This window comes from Schistocerca piceifrons, chromosome 4 (genome assembly GCF_021461385.2).
Source record: "Schistocerca piceifrons isolate TAMUIC-IGC-003096 chromosome 4, iqSchPice1.1, whole genome shotgun sequence".
Lineage (NCBI taxonomy): Eukaryota > Metazoa > Arthropoda > Insecta > Orthoptera > Acrididae > Schistocerca > Schistocerca piceifrons.
In genome coordinates, this window is record NC_060141.1 from 302,780,866 (window position 1) to 302,804,848 (window position 23,983).

Sequence of the window (23,983 nt, forward strand, 5' to 3'; positions counted from 1 at the left end):
TTATTATTATTATCAGTAGTAGTAGTAGTAGTAGTAGTTTCCCTTTCCTCCTGTCATTGTGGTGAAATGTCATAAACACTTACCAGTCAGCTTTGACATAAAACATCAGTCACTTTCAGTTATTTACCTCCCATTCCCATCCTCATCTCTTTGCCTAGGGGTAACACATCAAAGAGACTTTTAGCGATCAGACCAGCAGTGCAGAACACAATCGATTCAACACTTGTATTGACCATTTTTAGCTTATTTTTATGTCACTCACTACCCTCTTCCAACCCAGTCTTGGCCCAGAAAACTATGGATTCAACTATGATAATATCTTTACAGTTCAGCCCCTTGCTGCACTGCACTGCCCCTAGCATTAGGGATGGTAATTCAGAATGCAGGTCTTGTCAAGCTCATGAAGCATTTGTCGTAGAGCAAGCCTCATGAGACTCAACTGTCCCATATGAAAATATGTTTCTGACATCATGATTCTGTGGCATTCTGAGAGCCTGAAGGCAATAGGCTCACACTCTTGCAGAATGAGTCATAAAAGGGAGATGTGTGTGACCTGTTCAGAAAATAGCATACATGCAAGCTGGTGGTCTGCAACGCCAAGTGACAGATGAGAAAGATTCCACTGTTTCATTTAGGCTGCGCCATTTGTTTGGCATAAAATTACCAAATATGCAGCAAACAGTCACAAAATCATGTTTTATTTATTCACTTTTGCAAATTGATTTCAACTGATAAACAGCCATCATCTGTGCTTTCAAAATGTGCCCAGAGTAGTAATTCTGTCTTAAGCCAATCAACTTGGGAACCACATGGAGCCCACCATTCATTTGTTTGGCATCTACATATACATCTATACTCTGCAAACCACTGTTAAGTTCTTGAGGGGTATGTCCCATTGTACCAGTTATTAGGGTTTCTTCCCATTCCATTCATGTAAGGAGTGTGGGAAGAATGATCGTTTGAATTTGTGGGCTGTAATTATTCTAATCTTAACTTCACGATCCCTATGTGAGTGATGCATAGGGGGTTATAGTATATTTGTAGAGTCATCTTTTAAAGCCGTTTCATGAAACTTTGTTGCCGGACTTTCTCGGGATAGTTTATATCTATCTTCAAGAGTCTGCCGGTTCAGTTTCATCATCATCTTTGCGACACTCTCCCACGTATCAAACAAACCTGTGGTTATTCGTGTTGCCCTTCTCTGTGTATGTTCAATATCTCCTGTGAGTCGAATTTGGTATGGGTCCCGTACACTTGGGCAGTATTCTATGACCAGTCACAGGAGTAGTTTGTAAGCCATCTCTTCGTAGACTAATTGCACTTCCCCAGTGTCCTACCAATAAACCAAAGTCTACCCCCTGGTTTACCCACAACTCAGCCTATCTGGTCATTCTCTTCCATATCCCCACAGTGTTACACCCAGGTAGTTGAATGAGTCGGTTGATTCCGACAGCAATTCGTTGATATTATAGTCAGAGGATACTATATTTCTTCATTTTGTGAAGTGCAAAATTTTACATTTTTGAATATTTATGCAGCTTGTGTAGAATGGAGCTATACTAACTTCAATAGTTGTAGTATGTAATGATGACAATGGAATCTATACTAGATGTTAACAAATTTCTCTTCTTCAGAAAAGCTTTCCTTGCCATTGCCAGTCTACATTTTATATCCTCTCTACTTCGACCATCATCAATTATTTTGCTCCCCGAATAGCAAAACTCCTTTACTACTTTAAATGTCTCATTTCCTAATCTAATTCCCTCAGCATCACCCGAGTTAACTCGACTACATTCCATTATGCTGATTTTGCTTTTTGTTGATGTTCATCTTATATCCTCCTTTCAAGACACTGTCCATTCCATTCAACTGCTCTTCCAAGTCCTTTGCTGTCTCTGACAGAATTGCAATGTCATCGGCAAACCTCAAAGTTTTTATTTCTTCTCCATGGATTTTAATACCTACCCCACATTTTTCTTTTGTTTCCTTTACTGTTTGCTCAATATACAGATTGAATAACATCAGGGAGATGAAGGCGTAACAAGCTTTTTAATTTAAAGAGAAATGCTTTTGATATCAAAAGAAGACAGTGTAGCCCAAATGTTATACTGGTGGTTGCATTATAACTACCAGAACAAATAATATAATTTAAAGAAATCAGATTGTAGCTAACTGCAATTTTAGCTTGTTTCCAAAAAAATATATTCTAAGCAACAATTTTAAAGACATGGTACAACAGCTGCTGGTAACTTATTAATAAATCTGCCCCCTTGTAATGATTTGAACATCAGTTAGGCTTCATTTGCAGAATAAAAGCAATTTATAGTTTATCTAAAAACAAATATTGCTTCAGAGCACGTGTCTGCTATATACAGGAACACAACTCATGAGTGTGAGAGCCACAGAAGAATAACATGGACATTAAGTACGTCTTTTTTTTTATGTGACCATGTACACCAAAGTTATTGAATCATGGAACAAGATACTAAGTAATTCACAGAATGCAGCTGAAATGTTAAAAAATGAAACATAAAAAAATTGTGATAGTGTTTTAGACTTCTCGGAAAAAATGGCACTAAACTATTCTGAGAATTTTCTGTAAAGAATAAAAACCAACACCACAAGGAAGTCTTTCAGTTTGTATTCCAAATTATGGGTTTACCACTTAGTCTGCAGGAAGGCCATCAAAAATGGAAACTACAGAATGCCATAATACTTTCTCTATGCTGGTTAAAGAAGTGTGATCCAGGTACAAATTATTTTTGTCTAGTTTTCAGTGAATTAATGCTGCAGTCACCATTAATTTAGTCCATGCAATTAATCACAAATTCTGTAAGGATAGCATAGTTAAAATTCCAAGATGCTTGATAAATAACCTGCGCAAAATTCATGAACTGACACTGAAGGCAGTTAATCACCGTTTCTTGAGCTATGAGTGTTCCTAATGGATTAATGTATTTCCTCTGGAATATGATATGAAAGATGACAATAGTGTCAGTATAAGCAATGCGTATCTCAGAGACAGTGACATAGCAGGATTGTTATAGTGAAGGCAGTAGTACTTCTTTTATGAATGAGTTCATAAACTTTATCCTTCCAAGAAACAATATCATCTTTATTCAGTCCTGAGTATTCAAAAAGCTAGACTTTAGTGTGTCTTTGTAAGAAAATCAATGGGTATAGAACAGAAAATGTGTCTGGAAAAAAGTGCAGAGCAGAAGATCAGAGGGTTGTCAGAATCACACTAGTGGGGTAACAGTATATTATAAAATTGTATTTAGCATACATATATGAAGGATGTTCCTTTTCTTGGAAAAAGCCTGCTTAAATGATTCCAGAATCAAACTGTAAGGGTGTAATTTTTCAAGTAAGCAAAAACCATGACCTATGCACAAAAAAATTAAAAGATAAGAAAGAATTAAAATGTAAGACCAAAGCAAAGACAATTTTGAGCATTATATTTTAGGCCTTAAATCAAATACTCACAAGGCAAATGATATTTAACTCCCAGGTGACTACAGATGTGAGATACATTATATTAAACTTAAATCATCAACCACTGTGTTCAATGAAGTCTTCCTAAGATTAGCTGAAAAAGCGACCAGTTAGATATACTAAGACAAGTGCAGCATACTCAACACTGGGGTGTAAATTTCAACCTCACCTGTACATGCTGCACCCTGTTCTTTACTTATGAGGATTTTGCCCTTAGGGTGGGAAACTTCGACTAAAGGCAATGAACCACTTGTGGTCAATAGCATAGAAAGTCGCCAATGGCAGAGCAGGCATTAGGACAGAAAGTTCAATCTCAGCTGGAATGGCAGATGGAGGCTGCGGTGACCAGGAATTCATAAATCGTTTTACACCCACTTTCCAGTGAACATATTTACATCTATATCCTGCAAACCAACATGAGGTGCATGGCAGAGGGTACATCCCATTGTACCAGTTATTAGGGGTTCTTCATGTTCCATTCATGTATGGAGTGTGAGAAGAATGATTGTTTGCATGCCTCTGTGCATGCAGTAATTATTCTAATCTTATCCTCATGATCTCTATGTGAGTGATACATAGGTGGTTGTAGTATATCCCTTGACTGATCATTTAAAGCTGGTTCTTGAAACTTTGTTAATAGATTTTCTCAGGATAGTTTTACATCTGTGTTCAAGAGTCTGCCAGTTCAGTTCCTTCGTATCTCTGTGACACTCTTCCATGGATTAAACAAACCTGTGACCATTTGTGCTGCCCTTCTCTGTATACATTCTATATGCCCTGTTAGTGCTATCTTGTATGGGTCCCACACACTTGACCAGTATTCTAGAACTGGTCCCATGAGTGATTTGTAAGCAATCATTTTTGTAAATTGATTGCACTTCCCCAACTGAAATCGTCTACCACCTGCTTTACCCATAACTGAACCTGTGTGGTCATTCCATTTCATATCCCTAAAAAGTGTCGCACCCAGGTATTTGTATGAGTTGGCCGATTCCAACAGTGGCTCACTGATGTTATAGTCATAAGATACTGCATTTTTTTTGTTTTTGTGAAGTGCAAACATTTACATTTCTGAACATTTATAGCAAGTTACCAATCTCTGCACCACTTTGAAATGTTATCAGATCTGAGTGAATATTTCTGCAGCTTCTCTCAGATAGTACATCATTACGGATAACAGCATCCTCGGAAAAAAAAAAAAAAAAAAAAAAAAAAAAAAAAAAAAAAAAAAAAAAAAAAAAAAAAAAAAAGAGAGAGAGAGAGAGAGAGAGAGAGAGAGAGAGAGAGAGAGAGAGAGAGAGAGAGAGAGAACCTGGTTTTACTAATAATATTGTCTGCAAGGTCATTAATATACAACATGAACAGAAAGGGTCCCAAAGCACTTTCCTGGGGCACACCCAAAGTTACTTCTACATATGATGATGTCTCCATCCAAGGTAACATGCTGTGTCCTTCCTACCAAAAAGTCCTCAATCCAGCCACAAATTTTGACAATAAGCATAGATCTGGTACTGAATCTTTTCAGAAATTAAGAAACACTGCATCTACCTGGTTGCCTTGATCCAAAGCTTTCAGTACGTCGCTTGAGAAAAGTGAGGGTTGGGTTCCATATGATTGATGTTTTTGAAATCCAAGCTGGTTGACATTAAGGAGGTCATTCTGTTCAAGACACTTCATTATGTTTGAGCTCAGTATACATTCCAAGATCCTACAACAAATCAACGTCAAGGATACTGGATGATAATACATACTTCCTTGGTCATAAAAAAATACATATTTGTTGGACTGCAGCAACAATCTCAAGCTAAAAGATGTAATGCAAAACAGTCTTCCAACAAGAAAATGGCTTTCTTCCAAAAGTCCTGTGATGATCAAGAAGTTGCAAAGGGGATAGGACTGTGATGTCTGAAGGCTCTAGTGATAGCTTGGCATGTAAGCAGTAGGTATGTGATCGGTTGTCTCACTTAGGGTTGTGACTGTGGAGCAATTCGGCAGCTGCATCTATGATTGAGCAGTCCTATTTAGGATCCACTCATCTCACCTTATATAGGGGCAGGCCTAGAACAGTCAGTCACTTGCAGTATTGCATATTTAGTTGAGAAAATAATAAATTATATTTTGCAACATGATATGTAAGAATGCTAACTGAGCCAAAGGGCAGAAAGTTAAGAAGATATAACAGTGACATACCAGCACTCTAAGTAACCTGTCTTGATGATGATGGCCAGCTGAATGAACTAGATGCAGCCTACAGTTTCTTCTGGAAGATTGAATACATGGAGTTCTGGAAGACTGATACACGGAGTGTGCTTTGCTATCAAGAACAAGCTTCTCAGGACATGCTGGAGCTTCCAGATGGGCATAAAAAACACATCATGACATTGAGACTTCAACTGTATGGGGATCAGCATGCCATAGTGATCCAGATTCCTGCATCCTCTGATATGAAAGAAACATTCTGTTCAGTTCTGGATAACATCCTATTACAAATCAATCACCAAGACAAAATAATCTTTCTTGGTGATTTTAATGCTTGGATGTGGAAGGACTACAAAATGTGAAATGGTGTCGCTGGCAAGAAGGGAGCTGGCAGTGAAAACTCCACTGATATTAGACTTCTCTCTAAATGTCCTGAACATGAATTGACAATTACCAATGTCATCTTTTGTAAAAAGATTTGCTGCAACGATGCACTGCACTTCGGTGATGTCATTGTCGGCAAGATGATCTACATGATGTTTTCATCACTAAAGTGGTGGCAGAAGCCAACGACTGTTGGAAAGATGACTGACTTACTAGATCCAGCATGCATTTGTCAGTGTTCACCCACATGAGTAAACAAAAGAACTGTCTACACACATCTGATAGTGAGAAGTTTGGTAAGTTATAATATGTCTCTCAGAACAGGAAACGGCTTCGTCAGACATTGTCTAAGGAATGTAATCATGGTGTAACACAACACTGGGAAAACACTATTATGGATGTCTGTAAAACATTAGGATATAAAACTAGGAAACATTAGAAGTGGTTTCATGAAAATGACGAAGAAATTGAAGCACTTATCTCAGAGAAGAGGAAAGACTTGCAAGCATTGTGAAAGGAGATGAACCCATTGCTAAGAAAGAAACCTTTCACCTCGCCCAGACATCAGTATAAAGAACTATCCATGTACTGAAGAATATATGGTGGATCATCAGAGGTAAAGAGTTACAACATCTAGCAAACAAAGACAGGTGACAGTCCTTCCAAGCCACAAAAGCGGTATATGGTTCAACCATCTTTGGTAGAAATCCACTTTTGTCCAGTGATAAGCGTACACTTCTAAAAGATCGATGCTGCATCATGAATAGGGGAAAGGAACATTTTGAAGACCTTATGAATCAGAAATCAGCTGCTCATGAACAAGGGTAAGGGTATGACATAATAGAACTAAAACCCATAAAAGAACAACTTGGCTCCCCACCAGCATTATATGAAGTGTGCTGTCAATCTAACAAAGTACACCAAGGGCATTTGTCCTGGTGGTATACCAGTGGAAGCTCTCAAAGAAGATGGTGAGGTACTCATAAGACCTGTATATGAGCTGATTGTTAAAATCCCAAACACTGAAGAAATGACTATTGATTGTAGAAATGATGTGGTGGTTCCCATATTTAAGTAAAGATGTCACACAGACTGCAATAACTCTCATGGAATATCACTAGGGTCTGGTTTGGGATAGCTAGTTACTCAAATTCTTGCAAATCCTGCTATGCCATTAGTAGAGGAATTATCACATAGAATTAAGTGTGGTTTCAGTCCTAAAGGAGCCACAGATATGATAATTCCAGCTTTTTGGCTTCAGGAAAAATGGAGGGAACAAAACAGACTTCTTTACATTGCCTTTTTTGACCTCATAGAGGCATTTGATTCCATAACCTGTGAAGCTTCATGGAAAATTTTAGTTTTGTATGGTTTTCTACAGAAATTGATTGTTGAAACTGCTCTACACAGATATATGACAGCAGCTGTCATCATGGGTAAAAACTCTGCTAGTGAGTCATTCCATATCAAACAAAGATGTGTGATTGTCCTCATGTTATTTTCCTTGTATGTTGCCACTATAATGCAGTTTGTCATAGATGATATTCTTCCAGGAATACAGTTAACATAAAGGATAGGTGGGAAGCAGTTTAATCTGAACCATTCTAACATTTTGTGCAGCATTAGTTGACTTACACATACATTATGCTGGTGGCAATGCAGTTGTAGCTCAGTCTGAAGAAGAACTATTGTTAATCCTGAATGCCTTCTACACAGCACACAAAAAGATTGGCCTCAAACTGAACATCAGTAAAAAAATAGATGTTTCACCAACCAGCACCTCAGGAAGGACAAAAAAATATCAGCATCACCATTGGCAGAGTGACTCTTCAAGTAGTTAACACCCTTTCTTACGTTGGCAGCATCCTCTCAAGTGCAAATACAGATTCAGAAATTCAGTGCAGAATTAACAGTACTGGACCATCCTTTGCCAGGCTAAGATCTCAAGTATTGGACAACCACGACGTCAATGCTACATAGAAGATCCTTATATACAGTTCAGCTGTAATTCTCACCCTACTTTATGGATCTAAATCCTGGATATGTTGCAGATAGTATCTAAAACAGCTGGAACAGTATCATCAACAATGCCTGAAGAAGATTCTGCATGTAACATGGAAGGATTGATGCCTTCAAATGAAAGCATCATTGAAGAGGCAATATAGAAACACTGGCTTTAAGACACCAGTTACCATGGGCAGGGCATGTAGTCCGCATGCCCAAAGGATTGTTTGAGGTAACAGTGGGCAACAACGTGTGGGGTGTCAGAGGAAATGGTTTAAGATGTAATTCAGGCTAACAAGAAGATGTGTCACATTAATGTTACCAGCTGGAAATCCTCAGCTCTCGACCATTCCTTTGGGAGATCTTCAGTCCACTGGGTGGCACTTCTTTTTGTAGAAAACAGCTGACAAACAGTGACTCATAAGAGGCAACATAGGAAAGAATACAAAACACTGAGATGAAATGGAAGAAAAGAAGCTGCTTCACCTGGGACCATCTGTCATCACTGCATCAAATTGTATACCTGGACTTGCACATAATTGGAAGACACACCTACTTGACTGCAAGTGTTTGCTATGGCTCCACCAGCCACCAGTGGACCAAGCGAGGTGGCGCAGTGGTTAGACACTGGACTTGCATTCGGAAGGACGACGGTTCAATCCCGCGTCCAGCCATCCTGATTTAGGTTTTCCGTGATTTCCCTAAATCACTCCAGGCAAATGCTGGGATGGTTCCTCTGAAAGGGCACGGTCGACTTCCTTCCACATCCTTCCCTATTCCGATGAGACCGATGACCACGCTGTCTGGTCTCCTTCCCCAAAACCAACCAACCACCAGCAACCATAAATTTGCCAAAACAGGAGATCATAACATAAATCATTAGGACATTGAAAATCAATAACTGTTCTCAGTATGTTGGTGTTTCAACCAAAGTACTAAAATCTTGTGTGAACTTGATGCCTCTCTTCCCCAACTACCTTTGCAGTCAGTCAATGATTCAAAACATATTTCCTGTGAGGCCAAAATATGCAGTAACATCCTGTTCCAGAAGTAGAGATAACCATGCGAACTACAGTTACAGACCCATCTTCCATCTCCTCGCGTTATCAAAAAAATTGAGAAAGTAACTTTGTAACTGAATATTGAGCAATAGCTGTAAACAACATTTTAGTTTGACTTTCACAAAGGTTTCTCTATAGGAAAAGCAGTTAGATCCAACAACCTCAATTCTGGGGGAACATATTTAAAAAAATAAACCTGTTGACATTTTTTATGATCTTGCCAAGACCTTCATTTGTGTAGATCATCAAATTCTACTAGAGAATCTACAATGGTATAATATGGGGTGTTCAAAAAGTCTCTCCGCAGTGCCGTATGATTGTTAGCCGCGTGTGCTGTATGCTGCAGTGAATATACTGAAATGAAACTCAGTGAAATAAAAGTTATTAATTTATTGAATATTCATTTTTACTTACAAATTTTCACATTGAATGTCGAAAGTGTCCCCTCTGTTGTTGCATACAGAATTCAATTCGTCTAATCATGTTTACAAAAACAAGCTGCAACATTTCTTCTCTAACAGAAGCAGTGAAGGTAGATATTGCAGTTTTCAATTCATTGATTGATTTTGGATGGTTTTTATAGACAGTTGCTTTCACTGCACCCCAGTAGAAAAAGTCAGGCGGTGTTAGGTCAGGCGATCTTGGAGACCAAAGTCTGTGTGAAATTATGCAATCATCAAAAACCTCAGCAAGCAGTGACATTGAAATGTATGCACGGTTGCACCATCTTCTTGAAAATAACCATTCAGTATTCCACTTAACACAAGTTCTCCTACGAATGGGTACAGAATATCACTGCAGTATTGTTGTGCACTTATTGTTTTATTGAAAAACCCAAGCAGGTGAACAGTCATATGGCACGCACGGCTAACAATCATACGGCACTGCGGGGAGACTTTTTGAACTGCCCGTATAAAGGAATTGCCCTAGCCTAAATTAAGTCATATCTTAACAAAAGAAAACAAAGGCTCACATTAACAAATGATGCTGCAGAAATAAAACTAAATTCAGAGTGGATAGCTACATCTAGTTGATACAAGTTAATGTCATACTACTGTAGAAGCACTAAGAGGAAATGGGCACCTGCATTATATAAAAATAAAAAGGAGGAGGAGTTAATTGACAGGTTTATCAGGTTAATGAACATTGTGCTGAACAGATTTTGCATGCTGTGCCACGACAGTGGATCAGAAAACACACAAGCTAGTAGCGCAGATTGTTTACCAGAACGTGCCACTGTCAGTAAATATATTAAGTTTCATAAAATAGCTAGTGTTTAGTAAGATTATAAAGATTCAGTTGAAGAATAATTATTTGTGAAGATTTATGCAAACTTAACTGAAGAATCATCATTAGTGGAGACTTTAATATCGGTCTCTATTTGGACAGTACCGACAAGACACACCTAGAATCATTGATGTCCAACTTTAAATTATTTTCACAGTTAAAATGCAGATGACTATTGAAGGTTATAATGCAAAAGGCATTGAAAGTTTGTTTTTAGAGGCAACAACCTTTAGATGTAAAACCAATAGTCAATGGTTTACATAATGATGATGGTCAAATGTTGACAATAAAATATACCAAACAGCTAGCTAGAGTTCATGGAAGAAAAGTACTCTATCAAAGATCCATAAATAATGACTCACCTATAGTGTTTAGAGAGAAATTTCAGGAAAGAACACTGGGAAGAAATTTCAAAAGTAAACAGTGTAAGTGTAAAATTTTGCTCTTTCTTAGACATACTGCTAAGCACAGCGAGTCTTGTTGTCCCATCATTGTCAATAAATTAAAGCACTATTACCACCATGGCCTCATACACGAACTAAGTGAAGCTGGTTTCCCAGATGGACTCATACGTCTTGTACACTCATATCTCACAAACAGATATTTCAACACTGACTTGTAGGGCAAACAATCAACACGACATGGTATCCAAGCTGTAGTACCCGGGAAGCATCCTAGGGCCCATTTTGTTCAACTTGAACATTAATAACTTCCCGGCTGCACAAAACACGACATTAGCCATCTACATGGATGACACAGCCATCCTTGCACAAGATTGGAAACCATCAAACATTTATTCACGAATACAGATGGCACTCAAAACTGCTGAGCCTTGGTTGGAGCAATGGCGTATTAAAGTAAACGCTGACAAGTGTGAAGCAGTTCTGTTTACATGCAGACTGAAACTACTGTGTAAACACCAACACAGTAGACAGAAAACACTACATACATGCCCAATACATTTCGGGGAAAAAGTCAGATATCTCGGTGTCTGGCAAGACCATAAACTTCCATGGGGGGACCACATAAAATACATTGCCAACAGAGTGCATGCAAGGCTCAAACAACTGTACCCAATGCTCAACAGGGAAAACACACTGAACATGAGGGCGTCGAGGTCCATATACATGACAGTGATTAGACCTCTGATGTATGCAGCTCCCATCTGGGGATATGCAGCTCCTACATGACTGCGCTGCCTGCAGATCATACAGAAAAAATTGCTACGAATCATTAGCAATGCTCCACGCTACACACGCACCATGGATCTTCACAATGAATACCGCCTTGAAAACCTCAAGGAAGTATTCAAAAAACATGCCATATGACTATACAGGAACTTGAGATACTCGAACTATGAACTATGATCACAACCATAGGTGGAAGTATAAGCGGCCGAAGACACTGCTAGCTAGGGCATAACCACCTATGATAAGGTAACACACACCAACAAGCGACAAACGTCGGCAAGCCCCTGCATATCAGCAACATTGACTGGAAATACCAGCTGCTACTAAAGCTGACCAACAGGCTACAGCAGGGAAACTGATGAGCTTACCCACTGACACACAAACAAATCACCAACATCACCCTGCACTGTCCATTGGATAAATGACCTATCGGTCACAAAACGATGATGAACCTAACTGTTACAGGTTTGCTGACACTGACCGAGAGATCAACACTGGCACCTAGCGGCAGCCGCCCAGTAACAGCACAGCACATCATCAAAGGTATCAACATGCATGATACCCACTACTAACCAAACCTACCCTTGCATGACCTGTCGCAGGCAGCAAGACATCCGCTACTGCTCTTACCACACAACCTAACTATTGCAGAGGTTTTTTTTCCCTTGGCACTTTTTTTCCTCTGCCCTTCAAACCATTACCCTTAGTTCGACTTTCAATCCAATGTATCTCCAGATAAGCGCATTTTAATGTTTAACCTTAACCAGATGTACGAAAACATCGCAGTACCCACATCCTGCGACATCTCACTTTAGTGAAAACTAACCCTTATTCAGAGATGGCAGTAGACCTTTTGAGTTGGCCATCATGCTAGTGTGGGTGTGGAGGTGCTTCACCTAATAAAAAAAAGTGTTGTAAAATACTTCCTTACTTAAAAATAAGTAAATGATATTATATAATGTAAAGTGCACCATATTCAAAAAATAAAACACTCCCAGAGTGAAACAGGAAGAATTTGGAATATTATTAAACAAGAAAGAATTGAAAGTAACTATTTAAATTTGAGTCTTCAGAAAATAACTGTGGCAATAATGATGATACATTCAAATCACTGGCTAATAAATTCAGTGGTTAACAAATATGGTTACTGCAGGGAGTCACAGTGGCAGCAAATACTGTATCCAGCAATAAACAACCAAGAATGAAAGTTATTTTAGCAGGGATGAACTGTGCCCCAGACTTGGATGAAAATACTATTTTAGATCATTCAGACAGGGTACTCTGCTACGTAACAAAGTGGAAAGGTTATGTAACAATATTTGGGGGAGACAAAAATTCAAGCTTTGCTGTAACTTTTAACAAACCTGCTGTAAAGAAGTTACTGAATATCCTAAGGCAGCACAGTCTCCATTACAGTAATTCAAAATTCACTAGACTAAAAGTATGATCAGGTAATGACTTTCTGTCCTCATGATATGTATTCCATCTATGTGAAAGAATTTATTTTCTCAGATCACCGCATGCCTACAGTAGAGATAAAACATTTTATGAAAGTGGATGGGAACATGTCCCAACAAAAGTTAATTAAGTATAAAAATACCTTAATATTAACAAAGTACATTCTGAAAAGAAGTAGTGTATCTGGTATAAGCATAACACACTGGGACAAATTACTTCTACGATGTGATTCCTATCCCCAATCCGTTTAAGAAACCTTCAACAATTATTTGATTAGTATCTTAAATGCTCATCTTGTTCTAAAGAAGAAGAAGAAGAAGAAGAAGAAATTAATTAGGAAGGAAAAACCATGGTACACCCAAGAACTGGAGACTCTAAAGAATTAACTACTGCTGTTAAAAGGCCTGAGTTAATAACTGTGATGGAAAAAAAAGAAGCTGTACAAGAAAGATCTGCAGTTGCAATTGGCTATTCAAAGATCCAACATTAATTTCATAAAAAACTGTAAAAACCAAGGCAAACCAACCTGGTCAGTAATTAATAACATTAAAGTGTAGACAGAAACTCTGATTACAGTTCTAGTACCAGCAGATATATTCAACTAATACTTTCTGAACTATGCAGAAGAAATCAAAAAGTTAATAAGAAAAAAGGGAAGGGAAGGGACTACTGATGTCAGCTGCACTGGAACTTTATGCAGAATCAGCAACAATAAGTGAAAATGTTTTCCGGACTGTGATTCGAACCCGCATCTCCTGCTTAATAGGCATTTGCATTAACCACTGCTGCACATGGACACTATATTTATCCCAAAGTAGCATGCATGGAGGACATGGACAGGATCTGTGGACAGATAGCTCGAGGTGGGAAAGTTGGTCAGCTGAGAGGCATGCCATGATAAACACTGTGTCCGAGTGTCACAGTGGTTAATGCAACTGCTTAGTAAGCAGGAGACCCCAGGTTTGAATCCCAGTCCAGTAGACATTTTCATTCATCACCACTGATTCTGCATAAAGTCCTGATGCAGCTGATTTCAATAGTCCCTTCCTTTCCCTCCATTTTCCTTTCTCCCTCTCCACCTTCAGTTTGCATTATATGTTTCACAGCTGCAGAATCCATATTGTATCTACTCTTTCAGAAATGTCTGAAAGAACAGACACCACAAATTCAAATATATATGGATTACCTTAAAAACACGGACCTAAACCATGACCGTGCTGGTCCTTCATTAAGCAACTTTAGGGAGATAAACCAAGGAAAAGTCCTTGAAACTATCAAAGACTTGAAAATTTCATATACTACAGATACACTCCTGGAAATGGAAAAAAGAACACATTGACACCGGTGTGTCAGACCCACCATACTTGCTCCGGACACTGCGAGAGGGCTGTACAAGCAATGATCACACGCACGGCACAGCGGACACACCAGGAACCGCGGTGTTGGCCGCCGAATGGCGCTAGCTGCGCAGCATTTGTGCACCGCCGCCGTCAGTGTCAGCCAGTTTGCCGTGGCATACGGAGCTCCATCGCAGTCTTTAACACTGGTAGCATGCCGCGACAGTGTGGATGTGAACCGTTTGTGCAGTTGACGGACTTTGAGCGAGGGCGTATAGTGGGCATGCGGGAGGCCGGGTGGACGTACCGCCGAATTGCTCAACACGTGGGGCGTGAGGTCTCCACAGTACATCGATGTTGTCGCCAGTGGTCGGTGGAAGGTGCACGTGCCCGTCGACCTGGGACCGGACCGCAGCGACGCACGGATGCACGCCAAGACCGTAGGATCCTACGCAGTGCCGTAGGGGACCGCACCGCCACTTCCCAGCAAATTAGGGACACTGTTGCTCCTGGGGTATCGGCGAGGACCATTCGCAACCGTCTCCATAAAGCTGGGCTACGGTCCCGCACACCGTTAGGCTGTCTTCCGCTCACGCCCCAACATCGTGCAGCCCGCCTCCAGTGGTGTCGCGACAGGCGTGAATGGAGGGACGAATGGAGACGTGTCGTCTTCAGCGATGAGAGTCGCTTCTGCCTTGGTGCCAATGATGGTCGTATGCGTGTTTGGCGCCGTGCAGGTGAGCGCCACAATCAGGACTGCATACGACCAATGCACACAGGGCCAACACCCGGCATCATGGTGTGGGGAGCGATCTCCTACACTGGCCGTACACCACTGGTGATCGTCGAGGGGACACTGAATAGTGTACGGTACATCCAAACCGTCATCGAACCCATCGTTCTACCATTCCTAGACCGGCAAGGGAACTTGCTGTTCCAACAGGACAATGCACGTCCGCATGTATCCCGTGCCACCCAACGTGCTCTAGAAGGTGTAAGTCAACTACCCTGGCCAGCAAGATCTCCGGATCTGACCCCCATTGAGCATGTTTGGGACTGGATGAAACGTCGTCTCACGCGGTCTGCACGTCCAGCACGAACGCTGGTCCAACTGAGGCGCCAGGTGGAAATGGCATGGCAAGCCGTTCCACAGGACTACATCCAGCATCTCTACGATCGTCTCCATGGGAGAATAGCAGCCTGCATTGCTGCGAAAGGTGGATATACACTGTACTAGTGCCGACATTGTGCATGCTCTGTTGCCTGTGTCTATGTGCCTGTGGTTCTGTCAGTGTGATCATGTGATGTATCTGACCCCAGGAATGTATCAATAAAGTTTCCCCTTCTTGGGACAATGAATTCACGGTGTTCTTATTTCAATTTCCAGGAGTGTATTTCTAATATGTCAGATAACCTGTGGAAAGAAATAACACATTACATTGTAGTTCCATTAACATACACAATAAAATTGTGTACTGAAGAGGGTTTTTTTCCTGATCCCCTCAAATTATCCAAGGTGACTCCAGTCTTTAGAGTGCTACAGGGATCAAAATTAGGGCCTCTTCTATTCCTGGTAGAAACAAATGACTTACTGGATAATAATAATGTAAAGATATATACACACACAGATGATACAACTATTCTGTATGTTAATTATGTATTTGGCAACCTTGCCAAAAGAATGAATTTGGTGAAAGAAAGTGCATCATCCTGGTTAAATGCAAATGGTTTACTATTAAATATAAATAAGATGCAGAATATGTGGATCAGGCTATCAAAGACTGCAAAAATAGAAAACACAATATACAACTTTTAGGTATTACTCTTGAGAGCAAACTAACAAGCAACACCCGTGTAGAATAAATAATACTTAGGTCATCAAGAGTAATATACTTGCTGCAGAGACTAGTCGTGTTACCTTTGAATATGTAAGGACAGCACTTTTTTACAGATTAGTACTTTGGGGAAATAGCAAAAAGCTAAACGAAGTCCTTGTAATTCAGAGAGAAAACACCTACAGTAATGGCAAGATGAGATAGCAGAACTCATTGCAAGCTTTTGTTCACTAAGTATAAGATTATCACTGTATTTAATTTATATATTATAGAAAGTGTTAATTATGTACTTGCTGAAATATCAGATTTAAGCATAACAAATCAGAGATGTGATTATAACACAAGAACCAGTGCTGCTCAGCTCTTACCACAAAACGGACTAGCAAAAACAAATCAAAACGTATAACAAACTGTTTGAACACACCACAAGCATGCCAATCAAATCATTTAAGGACAAACTGCAAGGATTCTTGCTAGCAATCCAATTTTATTCTTTAGATGAATAATTAGAAATGCCAAATACAACAATCTAAATAATTTACATACATATTTTGTAATCCACTCCGTCTACAGGCCACAAGTGGCCCATCAGGACCATCCAACCCCCGTGTCATCCTCAGTTGAGGATGCAGATAGGAGGGGCGTGGGGTCAGCACACCGCTCTCCCGGTCGTTATGATGGTATTCTTGACCGGAGCCGCTACTATTCGGTCGAGTAGCTCCTCAATTGGCATCATGAGGCTGAGTGCAGCCCGAAAAATGGCAACAGCACGTGGTGGCCTGGATGGTCACCCATCCAATTGCCGACCACGCCCGACAGTGCTTAACTTCGGTGATCTCACGGGAACCGGTGTATCCACTGCGGCAAGACCATTGTAATATTAACAAGTAATTCTACTGATGAAGTCTATTGCATGTACAAATGCTGAATTACTAATAAAGAAGCTGAATGAAGTACATCTGCATTATTTGGCAGACACATAATGCATTAGCAGACATTAGTATCAAAACTGCAACTACTAAGGACATTACAAAGTCCTCTAGGTCATTTAAAAAGTAATGTAAGCCATGATAGTGTTTCTAGCAGAGTATTAAAATTTTCTGCTGAAATATCTTAAGCTATGTTTGTAATTAGTCAGTGATGAAGGGCATATATTGGCTGAAAAAATGGGTTGTGTGGATTCTGACACTGACTAATTTATATGATGTAGTCAAGAGGTGCACAGTTGTATGCCACAGTACTTTAATTTCACTGTTCACAACCCCCAAATAATACAGTTATGTGGCCAGTGCACTATTGTTTAACTTGCAATATGCCTCATTTATAGTTTGCAGGTGAAACTCCACATACTGCTACAATAGTTTCTTGTTGAACCTCTGCGAGCAGTAAAATCTAATGACAAAGTTCGCAGTTCCTGAAGAATAATCAGGTACTTATGCAGCAGACACTGTAACTGTTTTTACACATGGCTAATTGTTTAACACTTATTTCACAGTTAAATTGAAGCATTGCTGTTGTTCTAACCAGCACAAGTTACTCATCTGAAACTCAGCCGTGGACTGACTGTCTCATGACCAAAAATCGGGCCCTTATATATCATCACTATAATCGGTACTGAAACTAGACATTGTTCAAAGTTTAATTTACAGAAATTACAATTAAAACTTGACTCTTTACATTAACTGAAACATTGAAAAATTGCATCTTTTCAACAGTTTCTTCTACTATGAGGTTTAGGCAGAATTATTTGTTTAAATCATGAAATTAACAAATACAGTTACACAAACAATACTTTAGACAAAACTGTTAATTACATTGAAATTAATGAAGGCCTTGTTTTGCTAACATGTTTTTGAATAGAGCTAAATAGATACTTTAATATTACTAGTACTTCGTCTTCCAAATGTTTACAATTATTACAGAATCTATACTTGTTTATATGCCAACAGTAGAATTTAAGTTACAAAACAATCACTGATTTCACCCTATAACAAATGATACTAACTAGGAATAGTCAAAATAAATTAGAAAATCAATTACATACATAAAACTAAGCACAAAATTAGACTTGGTGTTATATTTTTTCAAACTGAGGTCCAACCTTTCTCTTATATGAAAATGCAGATTATGCTCACGTATGTTTATAGTAATTTGTCAAAAGTAAGAAAACGAAATTTAGGCAGATGGCAAAACAAGAGGGGAATTAAAATTATCCCAGCTTGCTTCGTCACAATATCCTCATAGACTTAAATATGCTGGACTATCACCAGTTTGTAAAAAATGGAGATAAACGAACTTTTACCAACTCAGTCCACTCCTTCCATTATTTTCAGGAGCTTTCAGAAAATGGTCTGTGGTAGAATACTGTCTCAAATTCCTTAAAGTTTGCCTTTTATAACGAATTCTTCACAGAGAAAACAACAAAAGACCTCACAAATTAAGTCCCAGAAATGCTAAACAAGGAGAACATAACCTGTTGGCACATTTTGTGACCATGTTAATCTATGCAGAACACAAAATTATACATGTCAAACTATAATGATAGGTATGAATGACCTATTTCTATGCCATCAGTGTTTGCAAAAGTTATCGAAAAGGCTGTGTATGTAAGGTTAATTCATCATTTTATATCACGCGACTTGCTATCGAATGTAGAGTTCGGCTTTAGAAGTCGTTTGACAACTGAAAATGCTATATTCTTTTTTCTCTGTGAGGTACTGGATGGGCTAAACAAAAAGTTTCGAACGCTTGACGTATTTTTTGATTTAACAAAGGCATTTGACTGTGTTGATCTCACAATATTGCTCCAGAAGTTGGACCATTACGGAATAAGGGGAGTAGCTCACAATTGGTTCACCTCTTACTTTAGCAACAGGCAGCAAAAGGTCATTATTCACAATGTTGATAACGGCTGTGATGTGGGATCTGAGTGGGGTACTGTTAAGTGGGGGGTGCCCCTGTTCCTTATTTATATAAATGATATGCCCTCTAGTATTATGGGCAACTCTAAAATATTTCTGTTTGCTGATGACACTAGCTTGGTAGTAAAGGATGTTGTGTGCAACATTGACTCGGTTTCAAGTAGTGCAGTACATGAACTCAGTTCATGGCTTGTAGAAAATAAACTAACGTTAAATCACAGTAAGACTCAGTTTTTACAGTTTATAACACACAATTCAACAAAACCTGACGTTTTAATCTCACAGAACGGGCATATGATAAGTGAAACTGAACAGTTCAAATTTCTAGGTGTTCAGATAGATAGTAAGCTGTCATGGAAAGCCCACATTCAGGACCTTGTTCGAAGACTTAATACTGCCATTTTCACTATTCGAACGGTATCAAAAGTGAGTGATACTTCGACACGTAAATTAGTCTACTTTGCTTATTTTCATTCACTTATGTCGTATGGTTTTATGTTTTGGGGTAACTCTTTCCATTCTAGAAGGATATTTTTGGCAGCTTCCATTGTAATTGCCAGTGTGCAACACCAGTTATACAGCACAAGTTGGACACTGCCTTATTTATTGTGACTGTGAGTGTACAGTTATATTCACAGTGAATAGGGAGTGATATGTGGCCAATCAGCAATCACAATGGAAGCTGCCAGGTGGATACTAATTAGAAAAGCCACCCACACTATCACAAGACAATACTCAGCACTGTGCAATGAAAATAAAAATGTAACTTCCATGTGCCCCATCTGAAGATGAGCCTGAATAGGTTTAAAAACTATTTGATGGAATAAACAAATATTTTGAAAAAGTGGATAATTGCAGTTTCCTGTATTTATATGGTCTTGTGTTATCAGACATTCCTAATGGATAAGCCTTAAGTGTCACACGCATGCAACTAGCCTCAGAATGTGTAAATATAACATGTAGTGTCCAAAAAGAATCATTACTCTTGTTCTTAACCTAACTACATGATTCTCTAATGACTTTAAAGGTTAGTTAAAAAATTTTAATGTTTGCTGATGACACAAGCACACTAATCAAGAGTCCAAACTCAGTTTACCAGACACTTCTCAATAGATAACAGAGAAAGTGTAAAACTGCTTCAAAGCAACCAGTTTAAGTTTTAATCTTATAAAGGCTCATTGCGCGGTGCACATGTGATGTTTTTGCTAGTTCTGATTGTACTTGCACTAAATTTGCCTCTGGGCTATTGCTGGGAGACTAGAGGACACAAGGCCATGAGAGTGTGTATGCAAGCTGCCATGGGTTGGATGTATGCCTATGCTCACCTTGCTATGGAGTAGTGACTGACTTGCAGCAGTGGCATTTGAAGGTCCATGTTGACTGAGGATGTGTGAGTGCTTTGCATTGTCTGAACATTGCTGGAAGGTGGAGGCCTCACCTGTGGAGAGTTATTGGTGCTATCACACTGGTTGGGAACATGGCTATCTTCTACCTGACAATTAAAGAAAATAAGCCTGTTTGGGGAGCAGTTGCCTGCCCATATTGTGGCCTATGATGAGATCCTTTGATAACAGGCTTTAATTTTGTGCATCCTGGTTCCTTTCATACCCCCTTGATATTTGTGTCATTGCTCCAGTCTGGTATTGCAGGCTAATGGCACTCATCTGTATTTGATACCAGGCATATATATGAGATTGTGGTGAATGTACATTAAAATATTTTTTGGTAAAATTGTTATCTATTCACCATGTTATTGAGTAGCATGGCTGCTTTGTGGTGTGTGTCTGAGAGACACTTTCTGTTATATCCTGATGCAGATTACCTACCCTATTCTTTCATCTCACATTTATTAGTGTTTTAAGGTGTGTGCTAATTTGTTAAAACAGTGGTTTAGGCACTTTCTGTTAAAGTTGCCAACAATTTGCCTGCCTCATATGTTATCCAGTGTCCTACATTTTATGACTGTATGTTTATTCAGTTTGTTTTGCTGGTGCTTTCAGTGCTTGTTTAACTTACAAATTGGCTGTAAATTTAATACCATTTTTAGTCCTATGTGTGTGTTGCAGGACACATTAACTATTACTTAAAGAACAAATAAGCCCTCGGTCACAAATATTAAGTCAAAATTGACCAGGTTTCGACGCTACTATGAGAATTGTATTCAAAATTAGACTAACTGTTCTAAAACATATTAAGTATATAATACATTAATAAAATTAAAGTTTGTACTCACTGGAAAAAGATGCAGACTTACAAGTCACATATTAAAAGAGATCTAAGCCGGAAAGACGATGTCATGAATAGTTGTAAGTAAGATGGCGAGCTGCTAAGGGCTGCTTGTACTTTGGTGAACAAGGGTTGCAACAAGACTGAGGTGCCCACATTAGAGAGTGTGGGCAAGTAAACATGGTGTTGCTACGAGCGCCATCTAGTAGCTGCAGAAACAACTAGGCTACTGTACATTCAAAATTAGACACATGAAATTGTGATGCAGCTGATTCAGGAATAACATAAGCACTAATAATAATAGGATGAAGTTACATATTTATCTGCTTTAACCAGAGATACATTTTGTAATGTAAAAAAACATTAGTTATGACATACAAGAAAACAGCAAAGATGTAACAGGAAAACAGCATTTCGGTAAATTGCTTGAGGAAATCAGAATCAAAGATCAAGCAATGGCTTTATACAGCTGAAAAAGTTTTTATTTCGCAGCTGCAGCTGTTCGTTGAGAATGAGGCCATCATGATGAGAGAGATGTTTCAAAATCTCCAATTCCTCTAAAACATCTAACCTATGCCCCTTCTTTTTGGTATGCAGAATATTGTTATTGCCTATGGCTTTAGGCACGTGTCCAGTAATTAAGAGATGATTGGCAAAGGATGAATTTAGGGGACAGGTGCCGTTCTTTCTCAAAAGATGTTCTTTATATCTGATGGTGAAAGCACGTCCAGTTTGCCCTATATAATAGGAGGAGCAGGTATCGCAGATGATCTTATAAACGCCAGAACTTTCTGTAGGGGAGCGAATGGATCTTTTTTAATATGTGACTTGTAAGTACTGCATCTTTTTCCAGTCAGTACAAACTTTAATTTTATTAATGTATTATACACTTAATATGTTTAGAGCAGTTAGTCTAATTCTGAAGACGACTCTCATAGTAGCATCGAAACCTGGTCAATTTTGACTTAATATTTGTGACCGAGGGCTTATTTGTTCTAATATAATTCTGACATGGTCACTGAACCTTAGCAGCTATGTTCAAAGTTTATATTACTTAAAGCTTTGTTATTGAGACAGTAACTGGACAGATTTGACAATACATTCATTAAATGAGATCTTTTATCTTTTTTTTTTTTGGTAAGATAGCTGACTAGCCAAGTACATTAAATTTGTATTACATGCCATTTGTTATTTTTTGAACTAGTCTTCCGTCTGTTAATTATTTATCAACTGCTTATTTTGTCATGCTGCACACTGGGCGTAGCTCCCTCTGTCTGCGTATTTGAGAAGCTACTGTCATCGTTTGCTACCCCTAAGGTTAAACATTGGTCTCACTTGGTGTCGCGTAGTATAAGTTTAGCCTACTGCTTGGTTTGGCCACTGGCCTCTAGGAACTTGTATAATTGCTTATGGACTTTTGTTTTTTTCACTAAATTTCTGGGCAAATCCTAATGTTGTTGCACCTCTACCAGTTGTAAAGCTTGCTTTAGTGGCCACCCACCATTCATTCACTACATATCTCTTTCTTAAAATATTGTTGATTCCTTACTAATGAAGCACACCATTATTGGGCTTTAATGCAATTTTGCAGTTGCTAACTTTCATTAGCCATTTGTACTGTAACTATCTGTAACCTTAAATTACATTGACTACTGATGAAACATACCTTTCACTGGGCCTTAAGTCAGTTTTGCAGTTGCTGGTCACTACTGATTAAGTGTGGTTTAACTGGCCTTAATTTATAACTCATTTGTACTACAAATGTTTAAAACCTAAAGTCATTTTGGTGTCATTGTTGGACACACTTGTCCTTTGGCCTCAAGCCACTCTTTTAATTTGCTTGTCCTTAATCTGTTATTATTTGTTCTCTAAATGTGCTACAGGTTTTCTAAGTAAAAAAGAAAAATATGCTTACTCTCATTTTCTCATTTATGCATATTTCTCAATGTAAAGATTTTATTGTTTGTAATAAACTGATTTAAAGTATACTGTGTTTGTGGTCCCTGTACTTTTTCACTCCCCAGCCATATCCCTACTACTTCACTCATATTTTGAAACTTCAAACAAGCAAAAATCATGCTTGGTCTACAATAAATAAGACATTGCTTGTGTAAAATTCCTTAGGATCCAACTGGATAGCAAGCTAAATCTGAGTAAATGTGCAATAAACTAATAAAAAATCTCAGTTCAGCATTTTGGCTCATAGAAGTACTTCTATCTCCAGTATGTTGACCAAGGAGAAGAGAATTGGCTTGTTTGGAATATTTTCATTTACTCCTGTCTTAGAGAATTATCTTCTGGAACAGTGCATCTAAAGTAACTAAATTATTTATTCAGCAAAAGCAAATAGTCTGAGAAATAGATAAGCACTCTTTTTTTCATGAGGTCCCGTTAAGTATATTGGAATTCTAAGAATCACCCATTAGTACATTTACATCTTAATGGTTTTTGTTGTTGACAATAATAACTAGTTTAAGCTGAATCATAATCAACACAACACAACACAACACATTCAGAGTGGAGTCACATACTATGATTAAAAGGTACAACTACTGTTTAACATAAAGTAAGAAACTCTCTCTCTCA

General features: G+C 38.7%; 1 protein-coding gene and 1 pseudogene across 1 annotated transcript in view; one reads left to right on the forward strand and one right to left on the reverse strand.

Moving 5' to 3' along the window:
• The window catches only part of LOC124795005 (UDP-glycosyltransferase UGT5-like), a 154,091-nt gene that overhangs the window by 4,789 nt on the left and 125,319 nt on the right, over nucleotides 1-23,983 (forward strand). Inside the window, exon 2 of the mRNA XM_047258761.1 lies at nucleotides 12,086-12,163. The gene's annotated coding sequence lies outside the window, so the exon portion shown is untranslated. The remainder of the gene's footprint in view (nucleotides 1-12,085; nucleotides 12,164-23,983) is intronic.
• Nucleotides 17,010-17,127, reverse strand: LOC124797068 (annotated as a pseudogene).